At 32.6% G+C, this 15,059-nt stretch overlaps 2 long non-coding RNA genes across 3 annotated transcripts; both read left to right on the forward strand.

Moving 5' to 3' along the window:
• The first annotated feature begins 1,671 nt into the window (after nt 1-1,671).
• LOC127148418 (uncharacterized) lies at nt 1,672-2,645 on the forward strand. The gene is made up of 3 exons (XR_007819431.1): nt 1,672-1,710; nt 2,292-2,330; nt 2,509-2,645. It is a non-coding gene; the product is annotated as an uncharacterized LOC127148418 (long non-coding RNA).
• A 1,266-nt stretch (nt 2,646-3,911) lies between these two features.
• LOC127148443 (uncharacterized) lies at nt 3,912-6,018 on the forward strand. Of its 2 annotated transcripts, none has more exons than XR_007819436.1 (3): nt 3,912-4,239; nt 4,877-5,036; nt 5,247-5,406. It is a non-coding gene; the product is annotated as an uncharacterized LOC127148443 (long non-coding RNA). The 2 variants fall into 2 exon arrangements; XR_007819442.1 differs by lacking the exon at nt 5,247-5,406 and adding an exon at nt 5,795-6,018 and having other exon boundaries at nt 3,930-4,239; nt 4,877-4,946.
• The last annotated feature ends 9,041 nt before the right edge of the window (nt 6,019-15,059 follow it).

Genomic DNA, 15,059 nt, shown 5'->3' on the forward strand with positions numbered 1-15,059 from the left:
GAGCTAACAGGGGAACATAATGGACTTATAGATCATGGGCTTTAATGATTTGAGATTAACTGGTTAAACTCTTTTATTTCGAGTTAATCAACATTCGTTAACTAACGGGTCATTCCACTAAAGTCCCATAGTTGCACTTCCCCCACTATAGATATATTTGTGTCCATCTGATATAACCATGATCAATAAGTTATTCATTCACAAGTTGTTTATAAGTCGGCTAGATCAAAATACCTTTTTACCCCTGAGACTATATCTTGCTCCTTAAGTCCCATTAATCCACACTATTCACTACAAGAAAAGATAGCTACTATGACAGTTCATTTCATCCAAAATTAAAAGGAGGGAAGAAAAAACTGTCATAAAAGGTAAAAATGCGCGTTTTTGGCGGGAAAAGGCGGAATTTTTCGGATTTGAAGAATTTATGACAGTTTTTAACTGTCATAAATTTATGACAAATTTTAACTGTCATTGAATAAAAATAATAAAATAATTTATTAATTTTTATTTCTCTATCTTACTTTACCCTTTCTCATCCCACGCGATTCTTCCTCTCTTTTGTCAATTTTTTTCCTTCTCTTCTCTTCTCAATCTCACGTCACTTTCTTCCCTCTCTTCTTTGAACAGTCGCCGCACCACAATCGCCGTCGTCCCTCGTGCCCAGCTCATGCCCATTCGTCGTCAAATAGTCATTCGGGCTAGTTTTTTTCTTCGACCGCCGTTGTGCTCACCACCACCGTTGGGTAAGTTCTTTTTTTCTTTGGGCCACTCTTCTTTCTTCAATTTGCCTCAACCTCTCTGATTTGCATCAACCTCTCTTAGTGTCTTAACCTTTGTTTGATTAATTTCTTAAGACAAACACTCCCACGCTCGCAATCGTTACTAAACCCTATGCTTCTTTTCAACTCTTGAATTAATTAAACCTACCAACTACAAGTGGAGTATGCATTTGCTACGATTTTCGTCTATTACTTTACTAATTGCCCATCAACGGATGCTAGTAGCAAACGGACAATGCCCTCACAGAAACTTCTATTTTCTCCTTGGTAGGTATTTTGGTCTCCCTACCCAACCCCACTTTTTTTTTCATTTTAATTTCATTTCTCATTGTTATTCTCGATTTCAACCAGTCAACATTTGATATCGAGACCAACCTTTTCATTTAACCATTGTTTGTTTTGTTTACTCTATTTTTTAATGCCCACAACATGTTTGATGAAATGATTGAATGATGACATTGGTTTTTCTTTGGGTCGTTGGTCATTGATAACAGTCCACTAATCAGATTGTTTGAAATTTTAGCTTGTTTGGTTTTGGTTATTTAATATTTTCTATCAAATGGAGTGATACTAAAAAAGATGTGTAGAGGTTGAGTTTGATTGAACGCATGCCCTCCATGTTTTATTCGAGCCAATGTGTATATTATGTGATGACTTTTGACAAGATATGTTTAATTTTGGAATCGGGTTTTTAACATATTGAAATATGCAATTGTGCAAGTAGAGTTTTTGACTCATGTTGATTATATAACACTGTTGTATATTTCCATGATGTTTTATTACCACAAAACTTGTATGCATAAAGATTTTTGGTAATACACTGTTGTATATTTCAAATCAAAATTATATATGTTTTTTGTTCTTTTTTCTTGCAAGAAAGAGATATGTTGAGGCAGCCCGGATTAGAGAAAAATACCCAGACAGAATTTTGGTAAAATTTATGACTTTTCTTGTTTGTTATTCTATGTTTAATTTAGATTTTCTTGATCTTTTGTGTCATGAATTTGGGATTGGTTTACCTTAACTCTGTAATCTTTTAGTATATATGATTGTATGCGTTAGTGTTTATGTGAATGTATATTATGTCAAATGGGATTTTTCTCAACAAAACAAATAATTTCATGATTGCTATTAATGGCTTATGCTTATTGATTCTTATTCCTTATCTATTCCTATCATATTCCATTTATGAACACTGTTAAGTTAAGTTTGTGTGTTTGGTTGTTTTGTAAATTTTTTTGTTTATTTTTCTAAGCGAAAATTGTTTTTAGTGTATATTTCATTAAAACATTTAGTTGAAAGCTTTGGTTTCCTTAGCAATGCTCTTATTGTGTAATATCATAATTTAATTATTCTAGACAACAAAGAACCTAGCATGTGATCTCCTTCTCACATTTCTTCCCAAGATGGTCATTCATAGTTTTCAGTGTGGTGTTTTACATGTGCAAAAGGTCTATTGCTGATGTTTTATGTTCTAATTTGCTCTTATTCATTTTGTCCTTGTATCTTTAGGAGCATGGGGTACATCTTACAGTGTCCTTGAGTTGTAAGGTGTGTAGTAGTGTGCTTTCTTTCAAACTCCTTCCACATGTCTGCAGTTTCAACTATTTTGCTCAAAACCACATCCTAAGTCTTCTCACTGCTTTTATTATTTCATATTTTCCATTTTTCTTGTTATCTTCATTGTGAAATTTGGACCCCAAATTGACTTTTGGCTTCAAAATTGCAGTCAAACTTTGCTATATTGGATGAGAAAACAAGAATAGTAACCAGCAGGAAGGCTGATAGACACTTTAAGGAGGAAATGCCAATATTATGTGCAGCACTTGAATGTGTTCCGGAGGTTTATATGTCTGTAAACAAAACCATTAGGTTGATTTCATGGGAATATTTTCCTTTCAACTTCTTGTCTTTTTTTTTTTTTTTCTTATTCCTTTATACCAAACCCTACACCATTTCAATGGTTTCTTTTTGAAAGTGAACAAGTCAACATTGAATATGTTGCACAAGCGAAGAACTGCTTTAACCGATAACTCCATGATCGAGCAAACAATTTCTTATGGCCCTTCAAGCTAAAAGCTCCTCTTAGGTGGTTTGAAGAAGAAGAGAATATTAATTCTACGCAACTTGAGAAAGAGGAGGAGAAAAGAGCAAGGGAAAAAGTTATGCAAAAACTTGAACAAGATAAGGTTTCCTTTCTCCACCACTTTTTTCTTAGTTTTGTATTAACCAATAATGTATTTTATCGGAGTTAGATACATTTTGAAGGATATTTCTTTTTCATTCTCATGATTTCCAAGGATTTATAGCTAAGCATCCTGAAGTTTTAATAATTAGTTGGTGTTTGTTTATTTTCTTACTCTGTCTTTCACAATGTGGTTCATATATGGTACTATAGGCAAGGAAGCCTTCAAGTTTGTTGTGTGGTAAGTGCAAATAATTTTTTTCCATGGTTATGATGTTGAGAGTTCTATACATATTTGTTTCTGGCTTTTAAATTTGAATCGTCTAAGTTTTATCGAAAATTTCCTCTTTTTTCTTTCACTTTTTCGTTCATATCTCGATCCTCCTCTCCCATACATTATATGGTCGGCTCCATCTCCTTGTTGAAGGTCTAAAATTGTTCATTGAAGGTCGAAAATTGCTCATCGAAGGTCGAAAAGGTCAGAAATCCTTGCTGAAGGCCATCTTCTCACCGAGGTTTGACACCTAAATTTCTCCATTTTTAATTTTTTTTTATTTATCTCTAAATTCGATCATAATAACCTTAATGGTTTTAGCCACAATGTTTTTCCCCGATTCTATTGTACTAGTGCATCTCTTCTATTCAATATAGAAGTTCCTTTCATTTCTCTATTCACCTTTCTTTTTGTCTCTTTTTGTCACTTGTCTCTCTACCAAACAATTTCCTCTCACAATATATTTTTCTTTTGTCACTTTTCATTGTTCTATCATATTGTATTGATCCAGAGGATAGACCAAGACCAAGGCCTATTTTAGCAAGGTTTCTCCAATTGTGCACAATGGTTCCCATTAAGTTTTCTTCATTTTCTCACTTGGGTCCGTTTGTTTTTTCACAATTTTCCATCCAATATGCCTCTTTGCTGACTTTTTACTTTGAAAATGCTGAAATTTTCAATTTTTAGTTACTGCAAATGCCCTTTTCTTTTATGTTGAGTGTGGAGTAGCAATTACCACTCATTTGATGATCTAACATATGCTTTATGTAATTTCTTGTGTCCATTGAAATGAAAAAAAGGATTTTTTTTTTTGTTTAGGTCTTAAGTTTCACGTCGTTTTTGCTTTGTTTTGATTATTAAGATATGTTGGTGGGGGTTATGTAATTGCAGAATTTTGGCATTTCATTCGGTTGGACTTGCCATTGAAGATCATGGTTTCTGAGGTTACTTTTGAAACAGATTGTTGAAACTGATGTTCTAGTCATGGCGTCGGTATCTAGGTAACCCTTGATAATTCTTGATTCTAATATTTACTTTGTTGAATGTACTGAAAGTTTTCAAATTGTAGTGCCTATGTTGTTGTAAAAAGAATGGAGTTATGGTATTTATTGTTTATAACAAATTAATATTATCAATAACACAACCCTCTTATAAATACTAAAGGTTTATCCTTTGACGTGTATATATTTATGAAGTTCGATCATATTATACTTTAGTATTGTACCATTCACATTTATATTTTATGCAAGTAAACTTCTTATATCTTCTATAGCATAAGAAGTTCCATTCATTCTAATTTTAGTATTAGGTTAACCTTTATTCTCTACGCCTTTAATAGCCTATCAATTTATAATATATTTTTGTTTTCTTCTTTAAATATTGGCCTAGATTACTGCTCGTGTAGGTCGAAAAGAATTTATGGAAGTTTTAGTATTCAAGTGTGAAACTACACTTAATAACATTTTAAATGGTCTGCAGAATTTGGATACCATATAAAGTAATGTTGTTGTCTGGATATACGTTCCTACTATCTACCATTTTTCTCAGGATAATCCATTAAATATTAAACCTTTCTATTTGTACTTGTGTTTTGTTATTAAATTAACCATTATTTATTGTTTCTTCCATTCGGAACAGAACTATAAAGATTGTTAAGAGGTCAGAAAGGACATATAAGAATCGACAACGGCTTTATCTTTCTGAGCAGGTGAGAACCGTAGTGATTTGTTGAAATGGCTACATTGTTTATTTCTCTATGTAATTATGTTGAATTGCGACTAAGGATTGTTTATTTATGGTGTATAGCTAGATGTTGCTATATCACGTTGAAGATTGTTCCGTAAATGTTTACTTTTTGTTTTTTCTTTTCATTCTTTATTATTAGACTGATGGTACTCCGTGTGAAAACATTACTTGAATTGCTACCTGTGACTGATGCTTGAGTTGTTACAGTAAAGGAGTTTGTTATCATGAATTAGGTGGAATACCGAGTTGAAATACAGTAAAGGAGTATGTCTTGCATTAAAGCGAAACTAATCATCATTCTTTTTGGCTCTGCATTATTAGGATGTTTGAGAATAGTTGCTATGATAGAAGATGTTCTATATACAACGTTATTTTATCACTCTCATTGAAGTACTAAATATATATATGGTTTTAAGAGAAACATAGAATGCTCAAACATCGTGTACTTCTAGATTTTTTGACCATGAGAAACATTCTTTAAGTTTGAATTTAAAGTGTGTGTGAGAGGGATGGATGGAGGAAGGGGTACATAGTTTTGTGGGTAGTTTTTTTGTTGATTGTGGTCAGTTGGGTATATGTCATTCTTGTCATCCTGGTTGTTATTGGTTTATGATTAATTAGGACTAATGACTGTTGTTTTGTGGATATTTGTGTTATTTCATTTATCTTTATATTAAGTTCTGTTTGTTACTGATTTTTTAATAAAAAATGTTTAACTGTAGCATTATCCGTTGTGGGTGTTTACCCTATTTTCTGTCTTTATAATAAGTCTTATTCTGAGCTACAATCATAATTTTCTTTTCTTGTTAGGTTTTGCAAGAATCCATTGAAGCAGCGAAACCATATTTGCTGCAATTGATTGATTTATAGGCCTTTTTGTAGGTTTGGTAGCCAAATTTTGGTTCAAATGTACTTATTTAAATAGCTTGTCCGTACCAAAACATATATGTTAATTGCTTCATTGTACAAACATTGTACGAACAATTGTACATATATTAAAGTATATATATTAAATCGTTAATCATTTTTGTCCATATGGATGTGTTGTATAGTATTTTTTGATTGTATTGGTCTGTGTAATGGCAGGGTGGCAAGAAAAACAGGGATTCAATAAAAATTACTGCAAGAAAAACAGGGAATTATAACATTTGAATCTAAAAAACAGTGGCATCGAAAATGTTTTCTTGACAGTTAATTAAAGTCATGGTAGAAGAAACGATGATAGTTAATAAGTGTCATAAATGATAAATAATGACATTTATTATGTGTCATAAAATATAAACAATGACAGTTATTATCTGTCATCAAAACTTAGTAATGACAGTTATTATCTGTCATCAAATCTAAATAATGACAATTATAATCTGTCTTCAAATCAAAATAATGACAGTTATAATATGTCATAAAATAAGTATTTCGTGACATTTATTCTTTGTCATGAAAAGCACATTTCGTGACAGTTTGTAGAACTGTCATAAAATACTTTTAATGACTGCCGCATCAATGACTGCAAAAAACTGTCACGAAAGCTTTTTATGACAGCATTTAACTGTCATCGTAGACCCTTTTTCTACTAGTGATTAAACAATTGGTTTAAGTTTTAACCTATAAACCAAATCCCTCTTGTGCCAATGAGAGGGTGGGGCCCCTTGTCAAGACTTGGATTTAGTTCTTAAGGAAACAATCTATCTACTAACCCTAAAACGAGTAGCAGTCAATTTCGTCTTGCTCTCTACGTCCCCAACTATTCACCCGATCTTACCCTTGAAATGGGAGACTTATAACTAGCGATAATGGGTTACCCTCACCTATGAAAGTCTAAGGATAATCTCATGTGAACGGGAGTTCATAGTTAGCTTATGATTAAGATTAAGTTACTTAGGTCATCAAAAAATGAAATAGTCAATTTTAAATAGTAAACGACGTTATAACGTAAAAGTTACTATTTCATGGTTTAGTCTCATATAAACTCTTTACATAAGATGACCCCACTTTCATATCTCTACATGAACGATTTAAGATCACATTATTTGTACTAACTACAAAGCGAGCCATATCCATAGTGCTCCTAAAATAAGGAGTCTAATCTTATTCATATACTATAGACCATTTAGGCTATATACTCGAACTTGATCTATTTTTATGTTTTACATAAAGTTCAAGTTTACTCAAAATAATCTCGGGACCTTAGTTCATTGGATTTAAGATTATAGTATTCAATTTCTTAGTAATGACTTGAATAGAATAGGATTACAAACTGCTAGTTTTTTTACTTAAATTCCAACTGATTAATCGAGTGTTGACTGGGGCAATTTTGGTATTTTTCATTGTGGGCCTGTATGCTTTTTTCATTTTCAAAATTATTCTATACAGTATCAATATTTTATCGGTTTGTTATATTTTGTAATAACCCCCTTTATTACTCTCGCAATTTCAATTTTTAAAATTTTTATTTAAACAAAAATATAATTTTTATGCTGACCTCAACTAAGCTTAATGCTTCTTGATTTTAAACTTTATTTAAAAATTTGATGAACTGGTATGTATTTACAAAAAGGTTAAAACATAGAAAAGAATAAAAAAGGAAAAAATTATTATAAATCTATAAACTCATTTACAAAAATTAAAAGATAAAAAAGTTTTACAAAAAATATAAATAGTGGTATATTACTTTCTTCTCCATCAATTTGTTAGTTAAACTTTACTTTTGAACTTTGAGAAACTTCTTGAACGAACTTTCTTCTCCACCCTGCGAGAGTCAGTAGGTGGATCTACATCTAGAAATAATAATTACAAAAGTATATAAAAAACATTCTATTACTATATAACTTTACAAGATTGAGAAGTGAAAAAATTGAAAAAAAAAAACAGATGATTAAACAAAAAACATAAGGTGATATATTCTAAACCCGTAAGAGGAAGGAAAGAAAAAAACAAGAAAGATGAAAATGAAAATGCAACAAATAAATAAACCCGATTAACAAAATAAGAAATCTATAATGAAAAATGGTGGTTGAATTCAACTATTTATAGGAAAATTTAGATTTCAAATCATAATATGATTTTATTTCCAAATGAAATTGTATTAACATGCTATGAAATGTGAATCCTAATTAACATTGTGTTTTTGCACTTCGGTCTTCTAATACATGATAAGTTCGAATTCAACAATAAGTATGGCAAAGACAGAACAACAATGAGATGATGGATTGATTGAGGAACTAAAAGCTGCAAAACATAAAAAGATTAGTATACAGTTGAGTCACGGAACACACTCTCTTTAAGACGTTTCGCGACTCTGATCTGAATTGTGCAAACAGACTGTCGCCCCATCGTCCCCAGGATAGTTCTTTAATTGCTCGAATTATAGAAAAGGAAACAAAAGAGAAGAATGAAGAATGAATTTTGTTGTGTTTCTCAAATGAAGAGGAACAAGATATTTATAGGTGTAGAGGGGATAGCTCAACGGTAAAACGTTATTAGATAATTAATTCGTAAATGGTAAACAATATTAAATTCTTAATGGTAAAACCTTTCACAATTCTTAAAAACTGTTTTAGAAAATTAAAAGAAATTTTTAATAAAAATATATATATTATTTCATCTCTCCTCTCCTCGCTACGCCCGACCAACAGTGGCACGTGTGGAGATGTAGGCATGTTCTCATTTGCCTATTTTCTCCCTTCTTCCAAAACTTAAGTGTTCTAAGAGCACAAACCCATTGACCAACCAATAAGTATATGAAGAAGATTTCTTATTCTTAAAAGGTGGGAATACTTTAGAGAATAAAATAATTTATTTTTTCTTTTTACAAACTTTTTTTTCCAATAATCTTCCTTCGACAAATTTTTACTATCACATTGGGATCATTTAGTGATTTAATAGGAAACTAACTAAGATATATCGTTTTAAGATAACATGATATTTTTCCCTCTTTAATTTATTTAAGGTGAAGTAGTTATATCAGAGGTAAAAAATGATTTTAAGAAGATTTCTTTCCTCTAACCTTTTTTTTTTCTTAAATAAACAGTTCTAGATATTCTGTTTTCGAATCTACAATCACTTAAAGTGATAATGTGAAAGTTAAAATAAATGAGAAATCGTCTTTATTTTATCTTTATTTTTTTTTTTGTGAATAAGCTTTGTGCTTAATGTGTTGCTAATCAGCATTTCCTTCCACCAAATCCACTATCTAAATGCCTTTTAAGTGTCAAATTGTAGTACAAATAAGATTTACGCATGTATTTGGCTAAGAATTCCCGAGTGTTCTCAAGCTATTTCTCTCTCGAAAATCTCATAAAGTATTTACAAATCAAGAGTTGGAAGATTTAAAACCCAATAGGATGTAGAATAATTTCATTTGGTTTTCAAAATTCTATCTATGAAATTATTACAACAACAGAATGGTTATTATTTGTTGCCTCTAAACACCAATAAATATCCAAACAAAAGAAGAAACTCAAAAGTGATTATGTTGTTGAGTTGAGTTTATTTATTTGGATTAATAAAGTGGGATGATTCATAGCCACACATAATGTCAATATTAAATAAAGTTTGAAAATGCATGTATGAATGTTATTGTGGATAAGTACTATGCATATAACTTGAAAAACTTAATTTACTTATTAAAGTCTCAATCACTTGATATTCTTATCTTGGTCGGTTATCAAATTTCCCTACATTATGGACCGGCGGTTCCCACACTTACATGTTTCCTAAGTGGCCTCGACAGCATTTTCTTTTTTCTTTTAATAATAATAATAATAATAATAATCATAATAATAATAATAATAATAATAATAATAATAATAATAATAATAATAATAATAATAATAATAATAATAAACCAAAAACTTCAAAAACCTTTCAAATTAAAAGTTAGGCCTTCAAACTTGTCCAAACGTAATTGTATTAACATTGGTGGATCCAATTTTTATAATTGTTGTAAACTTGAGAGTTTAATTTTAACACTTTTAAAAATTTAAGGATCCAACTATTGTTATTGAAAGGTTTTAGGTGTAATTGCAAATATAATCGTATTTTTTATGTTATCAAAATTAGCAAAATAGATCAATTTATTTATAATTATAGCAAAATCTTACTTTTTAATTGTGATAGATCTAGATAGACATCTATCATTTTAGTAATAGATACTAATAGTTGTTTATATGAGTCTATTGCAATATCACGTGTAGAAAGTAAAATTTTGTTACATATATTTGTATGTACTTTTTTAGTATTTTTATTATTTAAAATAAATTTCTATAAAGTATCATTTTATTTTGAATTGATGTGTTCTATTTCAGATGTTACTATCAAATTTGCAACTTTAATCTATCTATTTTCAATAAATCTTAGATTTTGTCCATGATGATCTTTTTCAAAAACAGATAAACTTTTTGTTATTTAATGACATTTTTTCTATAAATTTTTTAAAATACTTTTGTATATTATATTTTCACATCGTAAAATAATAATTTATTATGGGTATTTCCAACAATATATCAAAACAACAAAATATTTATACTGTATAGAACAATTTCGAAAACGAAAAAAGCCCACAAAACCACTGTAGAAAATACTAAAAATGCGCTATCAACTATGCTGTTCACAACGTGCACGTAATATATTTAGTACATGATTGTTTAGATTTAGCTATTTTTTGATAGACGATCGTTTAGATTTGTCTACAATTTATTTTTTCAATTATATCGTTTAATTTTGTTACATGATCGTTTAATTTGGTTACTTCTAAATTTGGTTACACGATCGTTTAGATTTGATTGTTTAGATTTGGACCCAAATCTAAACGATCTTTTTTTTCAAAATTTGGTACGTTTAGATTTGGCCAAACGATTTTTTTAATTTTTTTGGTACACGATTTTTTTTTTTACAAAATTGTTTAGATTTGCTTACACAATCGTTTAGATTTGGCTAAACGATTTTTATAATTCTTTTGGTACACGATCGTTTACATTTGGCTACTCTAATCTAAATGATTTTTTTCAAGATTTTTTATACACGATTTTTTAGATTTTGCTATTTTTTATACACGGTCGTTTAAACAATATTAAAAAAGAAGAGGAAAAGAAGAAGAGGATGGAAAGAAATCACAGCGAAAAAAAAAAGAAGAGGAAAAGAAAAAATACGAAGAAAAGATTAAACGACGTAAAAAAAATAGGAAAAGAAGAAAGACAGTGGAAAGAAATCACAGAGAAAAAAAAAGAAGAGAAAAAGAAGAAAGACGATGAAAGAAATCGCGACGAAGAGGAGGACAAAGATGAAAGGACAAATCTAAAATATTTAAAAAATGGTTAACTTCTTGGACTTTGTTACACGGACTGTAAATAATTCGATGTTTTGTTACATTTATAAAAATTAACTAATTTATTATTTAGCAACATTTAATAAAAAATATATTTTTGAGAGATTAAAATTAAGATTCATCCGCCGAAAGTATTTGGGTTAAAGTTAGAGATTCAAAAGTAGAGCGATTATAATTGAATAAACTTCGAAATATACCAATGATGAAAATGATAGTCTGACCTAATAAATATTATTTAGAAAGATTTAGTAAGCCTATTCTAATTTTTTACTTCTCATTTTAATGTGTATGCTAATGAAGTATTTTTATTATTAAATAATGTTATTTAAGTCTATGTCAATAGATATTGTCGAGGTCTTATTTTGATAGAAATGTCGATGAAATTAAATAATTGATAAAATATATAAGTCGTCAACGAAAATGTAGTGTTTCAATAATATATAATAAATGTCAATCAAAATGAAAATATCCATAAAATGTTAATGTCTCCTAGATGATTCTCATTAAAAATATTTTTCAAAACCACCTCGACCTCGAAGCTATTCTACAAGAGCAAAGAACTTCACTAAACCCAGGAACTCCTCTGTTGTTGCTGCTACTTTAGGCAATCCTACCACACCCCAGTTTCAGATAAGTGATCTCCAAAGTTTGCTAAATCAGTTAATTTCATCATCTTCCTCTGCACTTGCCGTCTCATCAGGTAATCGATGGCTTCTTGACTCTGCCTGTGCAATCATATGACATCTAATTCTTCTCTTATGAACACTCCTAGTCCTGCTAAATCTTTACCTCCCATTTATGCTGCTGATGGCAATTGTATGAATATCACCCACATTGGCACTGTTAATACTCCCAGTATGAATCTTCCCCATACTTACTGTGTCCCAAACTTAACCTTTAATCTAGTATATGTTGGTCAATTGTGCGACCTTGGCTTAACTGTCTCTTTTTCTCCCAATGGTTGTCAGGTTCAGATCCGCAGACGGGATAGACGATTGGGACGGGTCGCAAAGTGGGAAGATTGTTTGAGCTCCTATCACTTCAGGTCCCTTCTCCTTCCTCCATTTTTGCCACTGTCACTGACTCTGATACATATCAGTGACATATTCGTCTTGGTCATGCCTCTCCTGAAAAGTTGCGTCATTTAATTTCTATTCACCATTTAAACAGTACTACCAAGTTTGTCCCCTTTAATTGTTTAAATTGCAAACTTGCTAAGTAACCTGCTTTGTCTTTTTCTACATCCACTTCTATATCTGATAGATTTAATCCATTCTGACATTTGGGGCCCTGCCCCTACCTCCACTGTCCATGGTTATCGCTATTATGTTTTATTTATTGATGATTTCTCTCGATTTACATGGATTTATTTTCTCCGCTCTGCATTATCTCGCACTTATATTGAGTTTGCTAATATGATTCGCACCCAATTCTCTTGTCCCATCAAAACCCTTCGCACCGACAATGCCTTGGAGTATAAAGACTCCACTCTTCTATCTTTTCTCTCCCAACAGGGCACTCTTGTTTAGCGTTCCTGCCCCCACACTTCTCAACAAAATGGACGTGCCGAGCGCAAACATCGCCACATTCTTGACTCAGTACGCGCCCTTCTTCTTTCAGCCTCATGCCCTAAGAAATTTTGGGGTGAAGCAGCTCTTACATCCATCTATACTATCAATCATCTTCCTTCCTCCGTTCTTTAGAACATCTCTCCATTCAAAAAACTATATGGTACTCCTCCCAACTATTCTAATCTTAAAACCTTCGGTTGTGCCTGCTTTGTTCTTCTGCATCCTCATGAACACACTAAACTTGGACCACGTGTTCGCCTCTGTTGTTTTCTTGGCTATGGCACAAAACATAAAGGTTTTCGTTGTTGGGATCCCCTTTCCAATAGACTTCGTATATCTCGCCATGTCACATTTTGGGAGCATACTATGTTCTCTCGTTTGTCCTCCTTCCACACCTCCTTCTCTAGTCCTCAACCTTTCTTCACTAACACATCTATTGACCTTTTTCCTCCCTCTGAGTCCCCTCTTGGTAATGAGCTTGCTCAATCTGCACCTACTTCGGCAATCTCAGACCAATCGTCCATCTATAATGGCAGTCCTGAACCTACTCCAGACACCCCTCCTCGTCGTTCTACTCGGGTAAGGGAACCCCCTATTCATCTCCAAGATTATCACTGTTTTTCCACTATTATTTCTCTTGTTGAACCTACCTCTTATCAAGAGGCTAGTACTAATCCTTTATGACAGAAAGCAATGAATGATGAATTACAGGCTCTTGAAAAGACGCATACTTGGGACTATGTTGACTTACCTCCTGGTAAAAGACCAATTGGCTATAAGTGGATCTACAAAATCAAGACTCACTCTGATGGCACTATTGAGCGATATAAGGCTCGTCTTCTAGCAAAAGGGTATTCCCAAGAATATGGTATTGACTATGAAGAAACATTTGCTCCTGTGGCTCGAATGATGTCTGTTCGCAGTTTATTAGCTGTTGCTGCTGCCAAGCAGTGGCCTCTTCTTCAGATGGATGTTAAAAATGTTTTTCTTAATGGGACTCTTTCTGAAGAAGTGTATATGAAGCCACCTCCTGGTACTTCTTCTCCTCCTCACAAGGTATGTCTCTTGCGTCGCGCGCTATATAGCCTCAAACAGGCTCCACGAGCTTGGTTTGCCACATTTAGCTCTACCATCACTCAACTTGGTTTTACTTCTAGTCCTCATAACACTGCACTCTTTACTCACCACACACCCCAAGGAATTGTTCTCCTTCTTCTCTATGTTGATGACATGACTATCACTAGTAATGATCCACAAGCCATATCCGATCTCCAACATTACCTTGGTGAACATTTTGAAATGAAAGACCTTGGATCTCTCAACTACTTTCTTGGCCTTGAAGTCTCTCGCCGCTCAGACGGGTATTTATTGTCCCAAGCTAAATATGCCTCTTATCTTTTAGCTCGCTCAGGAATCACTGACGCTAACACCGCTTCAGCGCCGTTAGATCCCAATGTTCATTTGACCCCTTATGATGGTGTTCCTCTTGAAGAAGTCAGTCTGTATCGGCAACTAGTTGGCAGTCTCATCTATCTAACAGTGACTCGCCCAGACATTGCATATATTGTTCACACTGTTAGCCAATTTATGGCTGCTCCTCGAACCATCCATTTTACTGTCGTACTACGTATTCTTTGCTATATCAAAGGGACTTTAGGGCATCGACTTCAGTTTTCTTCTCAATCCTCTCTTGTATTATCTGGCTATTCTGATGCAGATTAGGCTGGGGATCCTACTGATCGACGTTCTACCACAGGCTACTGCTTCTACTTAGGCGATTCTCTCATTTCTTGGCGTAGTAAGAAACAAAGTGTTGTCTCTCGTTCTAGTACTGAATCAGAATATCGTGCTCTTGCTGATACTACCGCTGAACTTTTATGGCTTCGTTGGCTTCTTGCTGATATGGGTGTTCCCCAGCAAGGTCCCACTCTCCTTTATTGTGATAATCGTAGTGCCATCCAAATTGCCTACAATGATGTTTTCCATGAGCGTACAAAGCACATCGAAAATGATTGTCACTTCATTCGTCATCATCTCTTGAGTAACACTCTTCTTTTGCAACCTGTCTCCACCACTGAGCAACCAGCTGATATCTTCACCAAAGCCTTACCATCTACTCGTTTCAATCAATTGCGTACCAAACTCAAACTGACAGCTACTCTGCCACCTTGAGTTTGAG

Source organism: Cucumis melo, chromosome 1, assembly GCF_025177605.1.
Source record: "Cucumis melo cultivar AY chromosome 1, USDA_Cmelo_AY_1.0, whole genome shotgun sequence".
Classification (NCBI taxonomy): Eukaryota; Viridiplantae; Streptophyta; class Magnoliopsida; order Cucurbitales; family Cucurbitaceae; genus Cucumis; species Cucumis melo.